This window comes from Hippocampus guttulatus, chromosome 10 (genome assembly GCF_054856545.1).
Source record: "Hippocampus guttulatus isolate MCC_2025c chromosome 10, RoL_Hgut_1.0, whole genome shotgun sequence".
In the NCBI taxonomy this organism is placed as follows: Eukaryota; Metazoa; Chordata; class Actinopteri; order Syngnathiformes; family Syngnathidae; genus Hippocampus; species Hippocampus guttulatus.
Genome location: NC_141270.1, coordinates 14,456,144 through 14,473,053, shown reverse-complemented (window position 1 = coordinate 14,473,053; position 16,910 = coordinate 14,456,144).

The following is a 16,910-nucleotide window of genomic DNA, read 5'->3' as shown; positions in this document are numbered from 1 at the left end:
CAACCCCTACCACCCTCTTTTATAAGTCTGATGCTCCCCGCAGAGGAGAAAAGCCCACTTGTCCTCTTCATTGTCCACCGTGTGCTCACCCCACGAGAAAGTGCGCTTCCAGGTAGAGAGTGTTCTGTACTGGGGATCTCATGAGTGTCTTTCATTAGACAATGGACCACACAAGACTGTTTTGTGTTTCCATAAACATGTGAAACAATTATCACCAGATTAATGTTTAATTTTGCACAAACAAAACTCCGAGTTTGTATTCCAGATGCCCATTGACCACTGAAACATACACACTGGAGACCAAATCATTTATTCTTGTCTTTTCATGTCTGAGGTGAACTCACAAATATCTACAAGTTGACATTTTTTTAGCAATTTTCAGCCTGGCGAACCAGATTCAGTACACCAATCGAAAAACAAATGTAATGAATCTCTCCCGGAGGAGGAACAATTATCTCAATTATGTTTCCCTCCTATCAGAGACGAAGTGTGTGGATTAGGAGTGTTTGTAACAAGATAATATAAAGCAAATGTTTGCAAATTCCTCAGCATCACTCCTCAGATATTTGAAGAATGAGAACTATAAACTTAAGGCTTTTATTCTGAGTGATATTCTCCTTTGAGCAAGACTCGACACCTTATATAGAGGGAGCTGAAGGTCAAGGTGGGAGCCATTTATTAAACGTCAGTATGGTAAGTGGAGGCGGTGAGAAAATTTCATCCGTTGGGTGTGTTAAATCCTCCATTCCTGTTTCTCCTTTTCTGCTCTGTAGGTTGAACTTGCATGATGTTTATGGTCGTCGAGGTGGAAAAAAATCAAGGCCATTCATGTTTGACAGTGAGATCAGCAAGTGATGCTGGTTGATGTCATGTGCGGGGGCAGAGAGAGGTCTGCTGCCTTTATTGGTTATACATCTCTCCAGTTGTCGTCTTTAAAGCACTTATGTAAACCCTGTGAGTATCAAGTATCAGCACAGGTATTTGAAAACATACAGCATATCTGCTATTTGATTCTGCGTGTGAGTCTTGAATTATTTATGTATCACTGTGTTTGGAGGGTAAATAATTTTTTTTGATGGTGTGGCTGATGAGTGTATGTCTTGGACCCAAATGGGTGCTAAGCTGCCCAGCTGCTGGAGCCAAAAGCACAGACGTGTGATAAGATAGGGATGTTTCGGCGGCCTAAATAAAAAACTTGATCCCAGTGAAAAAGTTGCAAACTTCAGCGAAGGAGCAAAGGCCAAGGTGCCATAATATAGTCCTTCTCTCCAAGGCCAGGTCTGACGCAGGGAGCCTGACGCTCAACAAGACAGCACAAAGCAGGTCTGTGTGGACAGCCAACAACAGAAACTCTGTCACCTTGCTACACTGCATGGCATCCCCTGTATGCTGTCACGGGCAGCATCCTACAACAGCTCGGTTAATTGATGAACAGTCATTATGTTTTATTAACAAGCCCAAATTCTTGCTCTTGATGAACATTACCTTTCCTTTTAATAACACTCAATAAGTATTTGGGGGCATTTTTCCATGCTCCCATTGCATCTAACAATTTGATGCAAGACAGTAGACTAGACATTATACCAGTAGGTCTAAGCTGTGGCATTGGTGTTGTAATGTGATTTTGGTGGATTTGATTGACGCGGAGGAGGACCGATTTTGAGCTCCATGAGCGTGTGTGTTGATTCATTTCATTCAATAAATACAACAACAACATGCACTGGATCCCCTGAATCATTGTAGAAATCTATGAATTGAATGCATGATTTTGTAAAATAATGGCCTTGGGCCACAGTCCAGCTATGGTGAAGGCATGAACGATCAGGGTTGGAGGTGCTCGTCTCCATGGGCACGCCTTAGAGTGGTGGCAGCTTGACATTATCCATCCGTGATGGTCTGATTGCAGTCCTTCATAAACATAATTTATGCTCTTTGATCTTCTGCACGGACTCCAGCGAGTCTATCTCCGCTTTAGCCATGGAAAAGACTTTGTGCTTCTCCTGCACTGACTTTAAAGGTATAAAGACAAGCTGCTTCCATTGGCCAGGAAGCAAGACAGCTGTGTTCACTCCCACAGTGACGCAGACACTCCTTTTTAACTGCACTGGTCTATGAAATTACTAAAAGAAAGGAAACTTCACCCATGTGCACAGTTAGATTGCACTTTATGCTAGACTTGCATGCAAAGAAGTCAATTGTTAAAGCTCTTTTGGTGGAATTTTTTCCCATTCTTGCTTTAGTTGCCCAACAGTCCGGGGTATCCATTGTTGTATTTTGTGCTTCATAATGCACCACACATTTTCAATCGAAAACATGTCTGAAATGTTGGCAGGCCAGTCCAATATCACAAGCCACACTGTTGCAACACGTGCAGAATGTGGCTTGGCATTGTCTCGTCGCTAAATAAGATGTTGCATGGATGGCAGCATATTTTGCTCCAAAACGTGCATATGCCTTTACGCATTAATGCTTCCTTCACAGATAACTAAGTTACCCATGCGACTGACCCTAACACACCTCCATACCATTACCCATGCATGTTTTCTCTGCATTTATACAGCTGGAAAATGAAGCCAGTACTTGCATCAATCAAGCAATTGTCATTATTAGACCAAGTTGATTGGGTTCTACGTCTTATGTGATCGCTTTGATGGGACAATTTTGTTTGATCTCTGTTCAAAGGTGGTTCAATTTGGATAATGCTGTAACATGAAAACCATCAAAACTGCTTCATTAAAAGTGATTGTTGAGGGTGGCATCCACACAGTGAAGAATACTTGTTTTGTTGTGATTGAGGGTTGGGTGAGGTTCCTCCTGTGAGGTCCAGCTCACGTCAGATTGCAGATGCCAGCATATACCGATTATCAGTTGTTTTATGTTTTGGGGATGTGAAGAGTGAGAGACAGTGCTATATCTCTGTGCATCTGAGCTGTGTAAACTCATCAATGGGGGTCATAGTGAAATAACTCACTCCCGTTGTTATACGGTACTTTTAGAAGAAGATGCCACACAGACTTCTCTGACCATTGTAGTTGGCAGGATGAGTCAGAAAATGTCATCATGCCATGATGCCATCATGGCTGCTCATCTTTATCAGAAGAAATAATACATCGTTCTTATGTTTTCAAGATTACAGATAGTCACAGTATCTTCAGCATCTACCTGTGATAATAAACAAATACAAATTTACTGTTGGATGCAACTCACCCGATAGAGCTTGTCAGTAAGGTGAAACATTCTCAGCACTTCACTTGTCTTATTTTGGCTCTAAATACTGAAAACTTGTCCCGCATGAAATAATTTACACATTCAAAGCACCAAATAAGATACTGTGTGTTATAAACTCTAGCTGTGTGTTTGTGTTGAATGTTTGCTGAGTTGCTAAGGGAGGACTTATTGAGTGTGTAACGCTGGCCTCACTCCACGGCACCAACCTGTTATACACACTCTGAGCCCTGTGCAGCTCTAACATCATTATGGCATTCAAATATTGATTCCATTCTAAAATATACACAATATAATTGATTGATTATTTAATTAGGGGTTGAAACAACTCCAACCCCAATAAACACATTTGGGATAAATTAGAATGACGTTTGTGAGCCTTGTCCAACTTCAGCTAACTTTGAATCCACCAATGGTCTTCTGGAATAGTGGTCATAAGTTCCCACAGACACAATACAGATTTTCTTTGAATGTGACCAAGTTCATATTTGCAGTGGTGCCTTGTGATACGAGTGATCTTGTGAGCCTTACACAACTCATGGCACACATACTAATTGAATCCAGTTAAGATCATGGAGTCACACAAGATAGTATAAAAACAAGCAACCATTTTGGATAGAACTTCTTTTGCATCTGTCAGAAAGAGGCTCCATGGCTGTGTACTCGAACTTCCATCCATCCATCCATCCATTAATTAGCTCACCTGAGGACATTCAGTCTTCAAGTAGCCGTTTTTGTTGGAGCAAAATTATTAAAGACAAAAAGGACCGACGTTCCCTCCTGGACTTTTCAACACTGTTGATCATAACATAGTCCTAGAAAGGCTCTAAACATGTTTTGGTACGATAGGCTCAGTCTAGTCAAATGAAATTCAGTCAGTTACGCTGGTAAACTAAACTAAAATGGTAAGCTAGACTTGGACCGGCACAAAAATGTAGATGCAGCAATTTTTAAGCCGAGCGCATGTTTGCCTGTCTATGAAAATAGGGAACCTCGGCACTCTTTTGTGATTAAGGGTTACTCAAATACATTCAACTTGTCTTGACTTGTGAGTTTTTGGATTTCGTACAAGCCGCTGTTTGCACAATTTTCTGCTCTGACTTGTGAAAAAAAAAAATTCTGGTTTGAGTGCTGGCTGGCAGTGAACTCAACTGAACTCACTTCACAACACAGCCTAGCTTTGCCTTAGAAGTCCAATGAGTGGGCCAACTAATAGTATCTGTGCCACAGTACTTATAACATCTTTACACAACAAATATCTGAAAACAAATGGTGGGACAACATGTGCAGACCGGCAATTTAACAACATTCAGGTATATATTCTTATCCTTGATGAAAAATGACTAATTAGAGCTGACTGCATCAGGTGTGAAACTCTTTTCCCCATGTGTCTCTATGTCTGTATACTGCCCACAAGTGCCCAAAACATGTGAACAAGAATGAACAGTACAAAGTCCATTGAAGTGAAGCAAAAAAACCCAAAAAACAATAATAATAAAATCAACAACTGTGACATTCAGTTGAATCATTATGGTCTGTTTTTATGGAGTACAGTATTTTTGTGTTATTTTCATATTAAAAATATTAGAAACAATTTTGGTTATCTTTAGGGAAATTGCGTCAATTAATGACCTTTCTCTTAATTTAAAGGGGGAACGGTGATCAGAGATATGTGCTTGCGCCTCTCGGCAACACTGTATTTCAATTTGCCGTTCCTGAGGCGTATTGGGCAAGGATCTCAATCCTACAATATGCAAAGAGTGGCATCAGGAACTCGCACGTTCACATACGGTAAGTTCATAGCGTGCAAAACAGCAATAAACAATCACAGCAAATTACAGCGAGACTTGATTTCTTTCTTGCGCCTCCGCACAAGTTTTTCTTGGCAGTCCGAGGCAAGTAGCATCAAGCCATCAACTCTTCCTGCCAGCTGGGCGCCCTCTCACTCCCCGCTGTTAGTGATTGATGACCGCTGCATGAACATGACCACTGAGGAACACTCACAGCACTGACCAACACCAAACACTGCAGGATTTGTCATGATAAGAGGAGGCCTAATTAGATTCACTTGCCAGTTGGTGAGAGATTCATCAATCTCTCACCAACTAAACTATATATTGTGAACTGTGAAGTCCTGAAAAAGTGTTGATACCACTCAAGCCATCTGTAATTAAAATAACCACAGTATAAGAATACAAATTAGTAGCAGTGAAGGTTCATATGTTGTGACATGGTGACTCTAATGATGTTGGTTTGATTTTGGATTTGACAGGGATCACTGTGAGTGCAGTGGTTTATACGTGACTGGCTATCTTTCGCGCAGCCAGCATGGGATCCCATCCTGTTCAGTGACTGAGGGTGGATCTTGAAAGTGAATGGTTGTCCCATTCTGAGTTTGAAGGTTTGGATCCAACTCTGGCCTTTTCTCCCATCCTTGTGAGAGCTTTTCTCTGTGCCCTCTGGATTATTTTCTGATTCTAAAATCGTTTGATCGGTTCACTGATGATTTTTCTTTGTTATGAACGTGTCACAGTTGTTTGTCTGGTGATTGGCTGGTAACCCTTCAAGGGTTGGCTCCAGAACACCTGTAACTCGAGTGAGGATAACTGCTATAGATGATGGATGGATACATGTCATTTATTTTGCTGAAATTTAGTATACATTTTCCTTGTTCATCTCCAAATGAGATTTGTGGGTTGAGAACATAATTACTTGGCTTATTCTGACTGCTGTACTTACATCACAGGCCATTAAAATAGGCGATACTTGATCACCAAAGCAATGACATATATGTTATTCTACTTTTTAGAAGTAAGTTCACCATCCAAATGGTTTTAAACTGTTATTGGAAGCTCAGAAGTTGGACATAATGGTCCTTTAAAAGATTAACTTGTGCAGCGTCCATCCCTGGCCTGGCTACAATTCAACGGCGTTGCCAACTGTGGCCATTACATCTGATTTTATTGACCATAATGACAGCATTACATTTACTGGATTTGCTGCAGTAAAAATATTGTTTCACAGGCTGAGCAAGTCTATGGTCCAGGATCCTAAGAAAATACATTCGAGAGTTTATGTGTGAAAACGGTTTGCTTTCACTGCAAATATTGGTTTTAATAATTTGGTAAATATGTTGTCATGCCGAATTATTTGTCCTGGAATTATATAGTGGAAATGCAGAAAGACGAAAACTAGAGACAGCTCCAGTGAGATAACAAAGAGGTACTGACTGTGGGAATGTAAGACAGTGAGTGTGAGTTAGTCATCCCTTTCTATCTGTAGACCTCCTGTATGGTGGTGGGAGGGTGGGGTAAAATGCAGCGCAGCATAATCTACATTGTTTGAAATCCTTCTTGGGTATTAGCAGACCAGGCACAGGCCAGGGTGTCCATGTGGGTGACTGCAAATAAAACATTCTGTCTCGGGTTCAGGATAAGGTTTGTCTTGACTCATCGTTCGTTATTGCATAAAACTCGCACTCTGCTGTGAAACAGCCCATTCTGCCTTTTACAGTGAGCAGCGCAGAACATTTTCAGAGTTGAAAACTCCCTCTCCTCGAGTCCCTTCTTTCCCTAATCCACCTCTCGTAAATGTATAACAACATTCGTATATGACTCATAAATGTGGCTCGAGTGTCTGTGTTTTAGCAGAAAAAGTCTAGATTGGTGGATTGCCTTGTTGGATAATCTAAATTCCAAAGTAAACACCTGCCTAAATCTTGCCATTAATTTCAAGTAGGCATCTTTGGGCTTTACTAGAATATGAACACATTCTGGCACATAACCCACCCCAAAAATGTTCAGACCCAGACAAGTGACTCTGTTTCACACATTTTTTTAACTAAGAAAATGTGTTACTGAACTACTTGCATGTTTTCAACAGAAGCTTGCATCACATTTGGCCTAACACATTTTCACCAGGGAACTGCACAGTATACCGATGCATGCTGGGGAACTGTGCTGTTTGTTTTTGACTTAATGGACATAAGATCAAACACACAAACCCCAAATAAGGTACCAGTCAAACAATCATATGGAAGAATTGAGAAAATGGACCCTATTTTCATTCCCAGCGCAAGTCTTGCATAAAACTATTCTAAATCTATTTGTGCGCATAAATGGAGTTATCTTTCTTTTTGTATTTTGCCAGACCGCACAGGTAGCATTGGGTGTAGTTGCGAGTCCCGGCTAATTGTAGTGGCATCCCTCGTTTGCATTAAAATCAGGGCAGAGTGCACACCGGAAACAGAAATAGACTTGCTGGGGTCCGTGCACAACATTTTCAGGTAAAATGCAAAGCCAACCCTTGTGGATGATGTCGTTGGCAGCGCATGCAACATGAGCAATTATTATTATTGTGTATGTTTTTATGATGGCTTGTTAATTTATTTTGGCGAGTCCACTTCTGGGGTCCTTCTGACTGTCTTTTTCCTTGAATGATCAGGCTGGGCCGGAGGTTTTTCCCACACCTACAGCTGATCAGCAATCACCTCCTGCGTATATACGAGCTCTCCTGATCTGCAAGCGGGTGCCAGATCATTCACGCATTATGAGTGGTATCTAGGCCATTGCTAGTGCACGCACCTGCAATTTTGGATTTTTCTACATAATCAATTGTTCTTGTTTGTCTTTTTCCAGTGGCTGGCAACCAGTTCATGATGTCCGCCGCCGACTGTCCGAAGCACACCCGTGACCTTTGTGAGGATTTGTGGATTAGAAGATGGATGAATGGATCATCTGGCATTTCAGCTGAGGAGTATATACCTTTATATATATATCTATACTCTTCATACAGTATGTATGTATGTATGTATGTATGTATGTACCATAAAATCCTGTGACTAACACGCACCTATGTATAACACCAACCATCTATCTATCTATCTATCTATCTATCTATCTATCTATCTATCTATCTATCTATCTATCTATCTATCTATCTATCTATCTATCTATCTATCTATCTATCTATCTATCTATCTATCTATCTATCTATCTATCTATCTATCTATCCATCCATCCATCCATCCATCCATCCATTTTGTACAATTTATCCAGGGTCGCTGTGCATGGGCAGCAGCTTCAGCTGGGAAACAGACTTCCCTCTAAGCATCCATTTCTTCCAACTCTTTCAAAGGGAAATCCAAATGTGCTCCAGGGCCAGCCAGGAGACTTTGTCTCTACACGGTGTTCTTGGGTCATCACTTGGGCCTCCTGCCAGTTGGACATGCCCGGAACACCTCACCAGGGACATCCTAACCCGATGCCCGATCCATCTCATCTGGCTCTCCTCTCAACGTGGAAGTACTTCACCCACATCCACACCATCACTGAATGGGAACTGATCCCATACTGGTGACATAGACCACTTCACAGGAAATAGAACATACGCAATGAAGTAAAGCTGTACACATGCATTTGCTGACTATATACAGTATCTGCCTGTTTATATATCCTTGGTGAAAAATGTTCTCCTTGGGAAGCAAACTTCCCAAGGTCACACTTACATCTGAAGGGCGACCAAATAGGAAGGCAAACAGTGATTATGTGGCTCAGTTTACGAGTCAAAGTGGAGTACTGCGTGTTTGTGTACTGTGTGTGTGCATGTGTGCGCGTGTGTGTGCATTGTGATTCGACACTCTGACTTCCTTCTGTTTCATCTGTTTGGTTTTTTTTGTTACACAGGAAAAAAATTCAACAGAACCACAATACATCACAGTGAATTGCTGAGGGCATGCTAAGAAGACATTTTGACGAAAGAAAGTCCTTCTTCATGATTAAGACCTAATTTTGATCTGGCCACATGAAAAATGAATGATGGTTATTCATCTCTGTGTGCCCTGCGATAAGCTGGCTACCGGTTCAGGGTGTCCCCCTGCCTACTGCCCAAAGACGGCTGGGATAGGCTCCAACACCCCCCGCGACCCTGTGAGGATAAAGCGGATCAGAAAATGGATGGATGGGCAACCACAATCACCGAGAGTGGAAGCAGGAATGCACTTAAATATAATCTTGAATAGAAGAATACTAATCACTTGCCTACAATTTGTGATATCATTTTCTGACCTGTTATACTGATATACAAGGTGTCAAAATACAACAATTGATCAGAATTGTTACAATACATAATTAATGATTACAGCTACTGTTTTAAAGTCAACGAAGCCTCTATGACCAACTGACTGAAAATATTTCTTACTGAGAGTGTGTTGCTTGTAATGCAATTAATCATGGAAAAATAAGCATCTGTTGGTCAAATTAATTATATGAAGTGAGGGAATAGTTCAGAAAAATGGCCCAACATTGTCAGCGTCGCTCTCAGAATAATAATAAACGGTGTTATATCAGGTTAGCAGAGCTGAATTAATAGAAGCCAAAAAGCCATTACATGCTTCATTGATCAGATAAAAATGCCATACAATAGCAATTATATTTGTTGAATATACTGTATATGCTAATAGCATACTTTTAAAAATCAATGAAGGCAGCACTGCCTTGCGCTGTGGTGTGCCATATTCCCTCAGGGGCTGAGGTTATTGCACAGAGGGGCTTTCTCCGCAGCACACGGGTCTCTTCAGCTAATGTTGATTCAGTAAATTATGTGGGATGTCAGGGCCCGACCACAACTTATCCTCAAGGGAGAAGACTTGAGGGGGACACAGAGTGGCTTCAGCTTTCAGAGCAAAATGGCAAAATCATCACAGGGGACCCCAGTCAGGATTCACACTTATGGATTTCAAATCAATTTATAAATGTATTCATTGGGTTCTGAAGGAATAAAATATTTGGAGCAATTTACAACTACACATTAGCGTTTATGAATTGGTTATCACTTCGATTATTCGGGCCATATACAGATTCATTAGATCATAGATCATTCGAACAGAACAGGAAGACACACTTGATTTTTTTCCTGCCCTTATAGTGGGCCCACGTTAAATGTGATACACACGTGATATGCCGGACAAGTTTTAACAGCAAAAGCCAGATTCTCAAATGACTGAAAGATTATCCTGATTATGCTTAGCTGTGGAATGTATTAAGTGTTTTTTTTATTTTTTATCTTGCCTAGAAAACCAGTATGGGGCGGGCACTCGTAAATGATAAACCGCTGCAATATTTAAATCCTTATGTGTGTAAAAATACTTAGTTACCGTATGTAAAAATTTGGGGTATCTAAACTTCACTGAACTGTTTATTTTTCCACCTACTTTGTATTTATACTGCTTTCATTTTTGGGCAAATATCTGTACTTTCTACTCCTCATACTTGGGGGGGAAAAAGCCTTGTTATTATTTCATTTAGGAACGTGTTTATGACAGTATGTCATACTGTTCAAAACATCTAGTCTGATAAATTGCGCCAGGATAGACCAAGTGATTTTAATTGTGCATGTGCAGGTTGGATGAGAAGTAGGCCAATAAACATACAATTCCGAAACTCTATTGGAAACCGCTACTTTTACTTTTAAAAAGCTTCATTGTGGTGGCTGATCGTGTTGTGGTTCACTCGCTTGACTTGTGCGTGGGCAGTGTGGAATTTGTTCCCACTCAGTGACGGCGCAGATGTGTCTGATTGTTCGTCTTTATATGCACCCTGGAAGTGGTTGGTGACCTGCTCAGGGTGTAGTCTTCCTTTAGCTCAAAGTCTGCTGGGATAGGCTCGTGCATTTTCACTCTACATGTGTTTTAACACCAGCAATTTGTAGTGTTTTAAACTTAAGAGAAAAAAAAAGTTTTGAGAATTTTTTTCAATCACGTGTCAGCGCTCCAGGTGGCTGGAAGAGGCCAGTCAGAGTCCTGCAGGGCAAGTGGCTGTATGGTATGCATGTCGGCTGCTTAAGGCTGTCTGTGCTGAAGCCTGTTCATAGGCAAGGGAGCAGACTGCACACCTGCGGTCCCCCTGCTTAGTTCTGTTTGCTTTGACACCTCATATGCTGTCTCCTTCAACAACAGATCTTTCAACCACGCAATCAGCCTCCTCACCCCCCTCGCCCATGCATCGCCACCTGTTAAGCGAACTCCTACTCATTTTTTTTACTTCCCCCTTTGTGTCTCTAAAACCAAGGGCAAAGTCCCAAACCTTCCCTGTCATTACTTTTTATTTTGCCTGGACCATTTTGGCAAAGAAAGCATAAGTATGTGCCTCAAAAGTATGTAACCTCAAGCAAACTGCATGTGAAACACCAAGTTTGTTGAGGAGTGTGTTGAATCATGAGTGACTCAGCTCTTTGTTTGATCCATAAACCAATGACCCAGTTTCATCAAATTTGTTCAAATAGAGCCATTCTAACACACAACATTTTATGTGAAGTTTTTTAAAAACAGTATTTTCTTCATCACCAATCCACAAATCATCATCGTCATTAAGCCTTGACAGTGATGATGAAAGCTGTGAAAGCGATGGGCAGTGATATCTTTTCACACTTATAGCGTCAGACTTCATCAAATTTATATGAAACGCTGTTGACCACTTAAAAGAATATCAACAAAATAATATTATCCATATGTGGCTCATATTGCTGGTATTGAATCTTCACATCTCCAAAACCAACACTTTTCTGCAAAACAAGCAAACAAAAAACAGCATGTTCATGGCATTTGTTAAACTAAAAGGCCCGCTTGTTGACTGAACAATGCCTTAGATTCATGAAAAAATATGAAATTGAGCAGAGCCGATATGATAAAGTACATTGCTGCACCACAATGCTATACATACATACTATCTATTGGGATTCCATTGTTGTTGGATGAAGTAGCACTGCTCACCCATTGGGCTGAAGTATTTGGTGTCACAAAGATTTGAAATGGAAAAGATACTGGTCACTACCATCCAATGATTGTGAAGTAGTTATACAAGTATACAGTACATTAGATATACTGTGTTCTCATTATGTAGAGTACATTTTTGGTGGAAGTGAGGAAAATACATTCGTACTCTCAGGGGGAGGGGGTAGTACCAAGTCCAAGTCTTGCCTGGTAGTGTCTAATCCTGCCTGATCTATCTATCTATCTATCTATCTATCTATCTATCTATCTATCTATCTATCTATCTATCTATCTATCTATCTATCTATCTATCTATCTATCTATCTATCTATCTATCTATCTATCTATCTATCTATCTATCTATCTATCTATCTATCTTTTTTGTTCTCTCTCACTCCATCCATCCATGCAGCTCCCCACATTCCAGACAACCTCATTGTAGCCACCTGTATATCGACTCATCAAGCAATGACTTGGGCTTTCAAATCAGCTCCCTTCTTCACCACAACAGATACATGCGGATTCCGCATTCGTGCAGATGCCACAGCACCGCCTGTCAATTTACTGCTCTATTCTTCCCTCACTAGTGAAAATGACAAATTGATGAGGCCACAGCTCCAATCAGCCACGAATGGAGTTATGGAACGTGGCCTGCTTGGATTCAATGTCCCCAGCCCCCCCGAGATGTGGTCAAAGTTCTGCTGGAGGTGGAAGATGAAATTCTTTCTTTCAGGGGACTCTGCCAAACTTTCCCAGCAGAGCCTCACAATACATTAGTACTTGTTTTGTTTTTGTTTGAAGACACTTCCCCGAGTCCCTGACAGTCCTCCAGAGCATCCACCTGGATTCAACAGTGACCCTGGCATGTCACCTTTGACCTGTCATAGAGTGACTGAGCAGTGCGTTGTCCGCTGGTGTTAACCTGATGTTTAGATAGACTGCCTGCTTCTCAAAACAGGGACAACATGACAGGGCAGGTCACCGAAGGGAGATGAAAACAAAGAGTCACATTTCACAGAGCCTCTATCAATCAAACATCTTACAATCACACTCACACGACCTACAGGAATCCCAGCGGCTTCAAAGAGACACATAGGAGGAATTTTTCCAACATTCACAGAATGGAGTTGTTGTCGATCTGTATTGGTGTTTAGTGTCCTTTGTTGCCACTTGACGCAACCCAATGAGGTAACCAAGACTTTGGGGTATTTCCCATTATGGAAGTAACGCAGTAATGCAGGGGGCACTGTCTTCCTTTTCTCTAATAAAACAAGCGTTGGCAAGTTCTGAGACATTCCCAGACATAAATCATGGGAACTTGATTTTGCTGAATGAAAAAATGTCTGTAGACTGAGATAGAAAGAAGACCAAATCAGGGGTCACTAACCTTTTCGAAACTGAAAGTTACTTTTGGGCTACTGAATAATGCCAAGGACAACCGGTTTGATACATGCATCTGAAATAACACAGTTGTTCAAATAACATTTAATTATATGTTACGAGCAACTATTAATAATATTCATCCACATTGCCAACCAAAGTTTTAGACACTCATTCAGAAGCACTAGAAAGTACGTCCAAACTTTTGAGTGGTCGTGCAGGACGATACTGATCATGTTAATGTTTCCACACAATAATAATTCATTCACACTTCTTGAACAAGGTAGGAAATTGATGACTATTCATATGCAACCCTTTTTTTCAATAAATCTCTGCAAGTGTTTAGAGTTTCATCTAATCACTTCTAGAACATTCCTCGGAAACCACATCACATCACTGGTAAGCTGTTACGAGAACAAGTCTGTGGGCCTGGGGGGTCCCTGGGGGCTACCTGGTGCCCATGGGCACCATGTTGGAGACCCTTGGACTAGTCAACAGAAAACTTGAAGTCTATGAAGTCGACTCGTTTGTTGTACAGCAACAGCTTAACAATCCACTGTGCAAATCTTAAATCTGCTTTGGAAGGTGTGTAAGTATTTGTAAACCCTGGGCTGATTGTTATGAAATTGCTAAAACTCCTTACTCACTCTTCTGAATACCGCAATGTAATCATCCATCCTTTATGTGGGATTACGTTGGTATATTTGATCACCCATTGTGGCAGAATTGGTCGATATCTTTGTGTGTTTGGGCAGGCGAAGGCGTCGATAACGAAACAGGATGACAAATGTTTTCCAATTCAGGTGAATTGACGACTGCATATTCTTGGAAGGTGTAAGTGTGAATAGTTGTTTGACCTTATGTGACCTGTGATTGACTGATAACCAGTCCATACTTTACCCCATGTCTTCCCTTAAGTCAGCATGGAAGATTCGCCACCTCACCTAGGATATTAACAAAGACATGTGCCATACAAAGTGCAGGGTACAAAACAAAAAATGAAGCGTAAAAAGGCAGAGAAAAATAGAAATATGCATGTTTGCATGTGAATACATTTAAAATTCTTCTTACAAGATTAGCCCCCCTGCATCCACTACCTAGCCGTGTGGCCTTACCTCAGCAGTGCACCTGTCTGCAGTGGGCATCCGTGTGGGAAGGGGGGGGGGGGGGGTCTTTCCTGCAAGTAGAACATTCCAGAGGAGAAGTCACCCAATTAATCCCTTGAGTTTAGACCTGACATTCGTCCCCCCCTCCCCCTCCCTTCCTGTAGTATCTCCATTCTCCCTCCTTGCCTCACTCTCTCTCTCTCTCTCTCCCTCACCACTGCACCTTATTCACCTTATTCACATCTTTCCTTTTCAGTACCGCTCAGGCTTAACTGGGATATTGCTATGTCAAAGCTGGACACTGTGAGAACAAGATTAAAGGACACCCCCCCCCCCCCCCCCCTCCCCCATCCCCCCCCACGTGTATGCCTGCCCCGCCATCATGCAGGACAGGAGCTTTGAATTTCGCCAAACATTCAGAAATGAAAGCAAATATTCTTATGTCCAACATCAGAAGGCTTATTTTGAAAAATCTAAAGTAGATGATCCTGTCATTTTCTAGTAAACGTTGGTCATTTTTGTTTTAATACTAGAATGTCTATATTTACTGAATGTGGATTTCAGCATGAAAACCACTGGCACTTTAACCATTGTTTAATTGCTCTTATCACTCTCCTAATGTCAAAGTTCCTTGTCTGCTACACTATCTGTGGTTTGAACCTGCTTTACATTCTGTTCAAGTTCATTCCAAAAGTGTTTGATGATGGGTCATATCAGAGCTCTCCGATTCTTCCACACCACACTCATCCAACCATGGACCTTGTTTTGTGAAGTGAAACACACTAAGGGGCGCGCACAGTCATGGATTTGGGGCACTTTTAAACCCATCACACCGATGCCAAAAATATTATTTTCAAGGGCCTCTGTCAGTCATGCACTCTTAAAATCGACATCACTTTTCTCACAATTATGGTGCCCCAGGGTACAGTTACGATGGAACAAAAAACGACCTTCCCCAAACCGCTCCCACAAAGTTGGAATCAACATTTCAAAAAGAAGAAGAAAAATATCACGAGCAGCAGTGGTAGTTGGGTCCGAATTAAAAAAACATCATTTCAGAGGTGCAATGCACACCACATCTGCTGCTTTGCTCTCCCCTTACCCTACTTACTTAAGTTTCCAGCTATGAGATTCCCGACATCACAACACCCCAGAGAAAACTTGATGACCTCACAACCCTACAGCATGATGGCTGTAGTCATTTGCCCATCTATGGATTCTGCTATTTTCGCACCAACTAATACTTGAACTAGGAAGTGAGTGAATGAGTGAGATGGCCTTACAGGGCCAATAGCACTCCACACAGAAAGTTGACACTGATTTAAAACCAGAACCTTTTAGTTTGAAGCAACAGTGCTAACCTGTCCGTTGCCTCTATTTAAATAGAGTTCTTTTTTGATATAAATGCCAAATCTACGAACACAAATCAGGATAGTCCCATTCAGTAAACATTCAGCGCTGCTTCCTGTAATGTAATATCCTCGATTAATTTACCCCAAGCTTGGCAAGTTAAAGGGAAGCTAAGAATAGAGGAGAACATGATGCCCCTGGGATTGAGAAAATCCACAAATAAGAAGAATAAGGGCTTCAAACTGGGAGGAAAAGTCACAATTTATAGTCTAAACCTTAAAGTAAATTTATTCCATAAAAACAAATTGGGAACAGATCACTATTGTTCCCCATAGGTTGGGTGAAAAATAATAGGGCAGTGTCCTCGTGATTACCACATTTGCCCCATAGTCCTGAGGTTCGGATTCCGAATATCAGCTACGGCTTTCATATGTAGACCTTCTTCCCGTACATGCATGGGTTTTCCCAAGGCACATGGAGACTCCAAATTGCCCACAAGTGTAATTGTGAGTGTGAATGGCTGCTTGTTTACGTGTGCCCTGCTATTGGCTGGCAATCAGTCCAAGTGTATCACACCCCTTGCCCAATATCAGCTGGGATAGGCACTCACCTGCTTCCATCATTCGGACAAACACTATAGAAAAAGGATGACAGCCACTGACACAATCATAATACACATCTCACATCTGAAACTTCAATTTATTTTCTGCTGTATATAACCTGCTCCAACAAGTGCCAGTCTTCTGTGATGCCAACTGGATCCCCGAGCCACACCAGATTGTCCGCATGGAGAGTGGTGAGTCCCAGGCTTTGCTGCCACTGTTTATCCACAGAGCAGAGACCCGATGAGGGCCTGAGGGAAATAGTAGTCAGGCCAGAGGCTATTAAAGCTCTGATGGATTTTGACAGTAATTTCTTCATGAGTCCACAGCTCATGGGGCAGGCCAGTGGTAAATTCGGGTGCCTGCTCTTGTCCATTAAAGCACACAAACTGTGCCCACAAGTCCCACTCAATAGTATCTCTGTGCTCAGGGGGTTTGTTTGTGCTTGTGTGACGGAGCGAGGTGAGAAAAAAAAAAAGG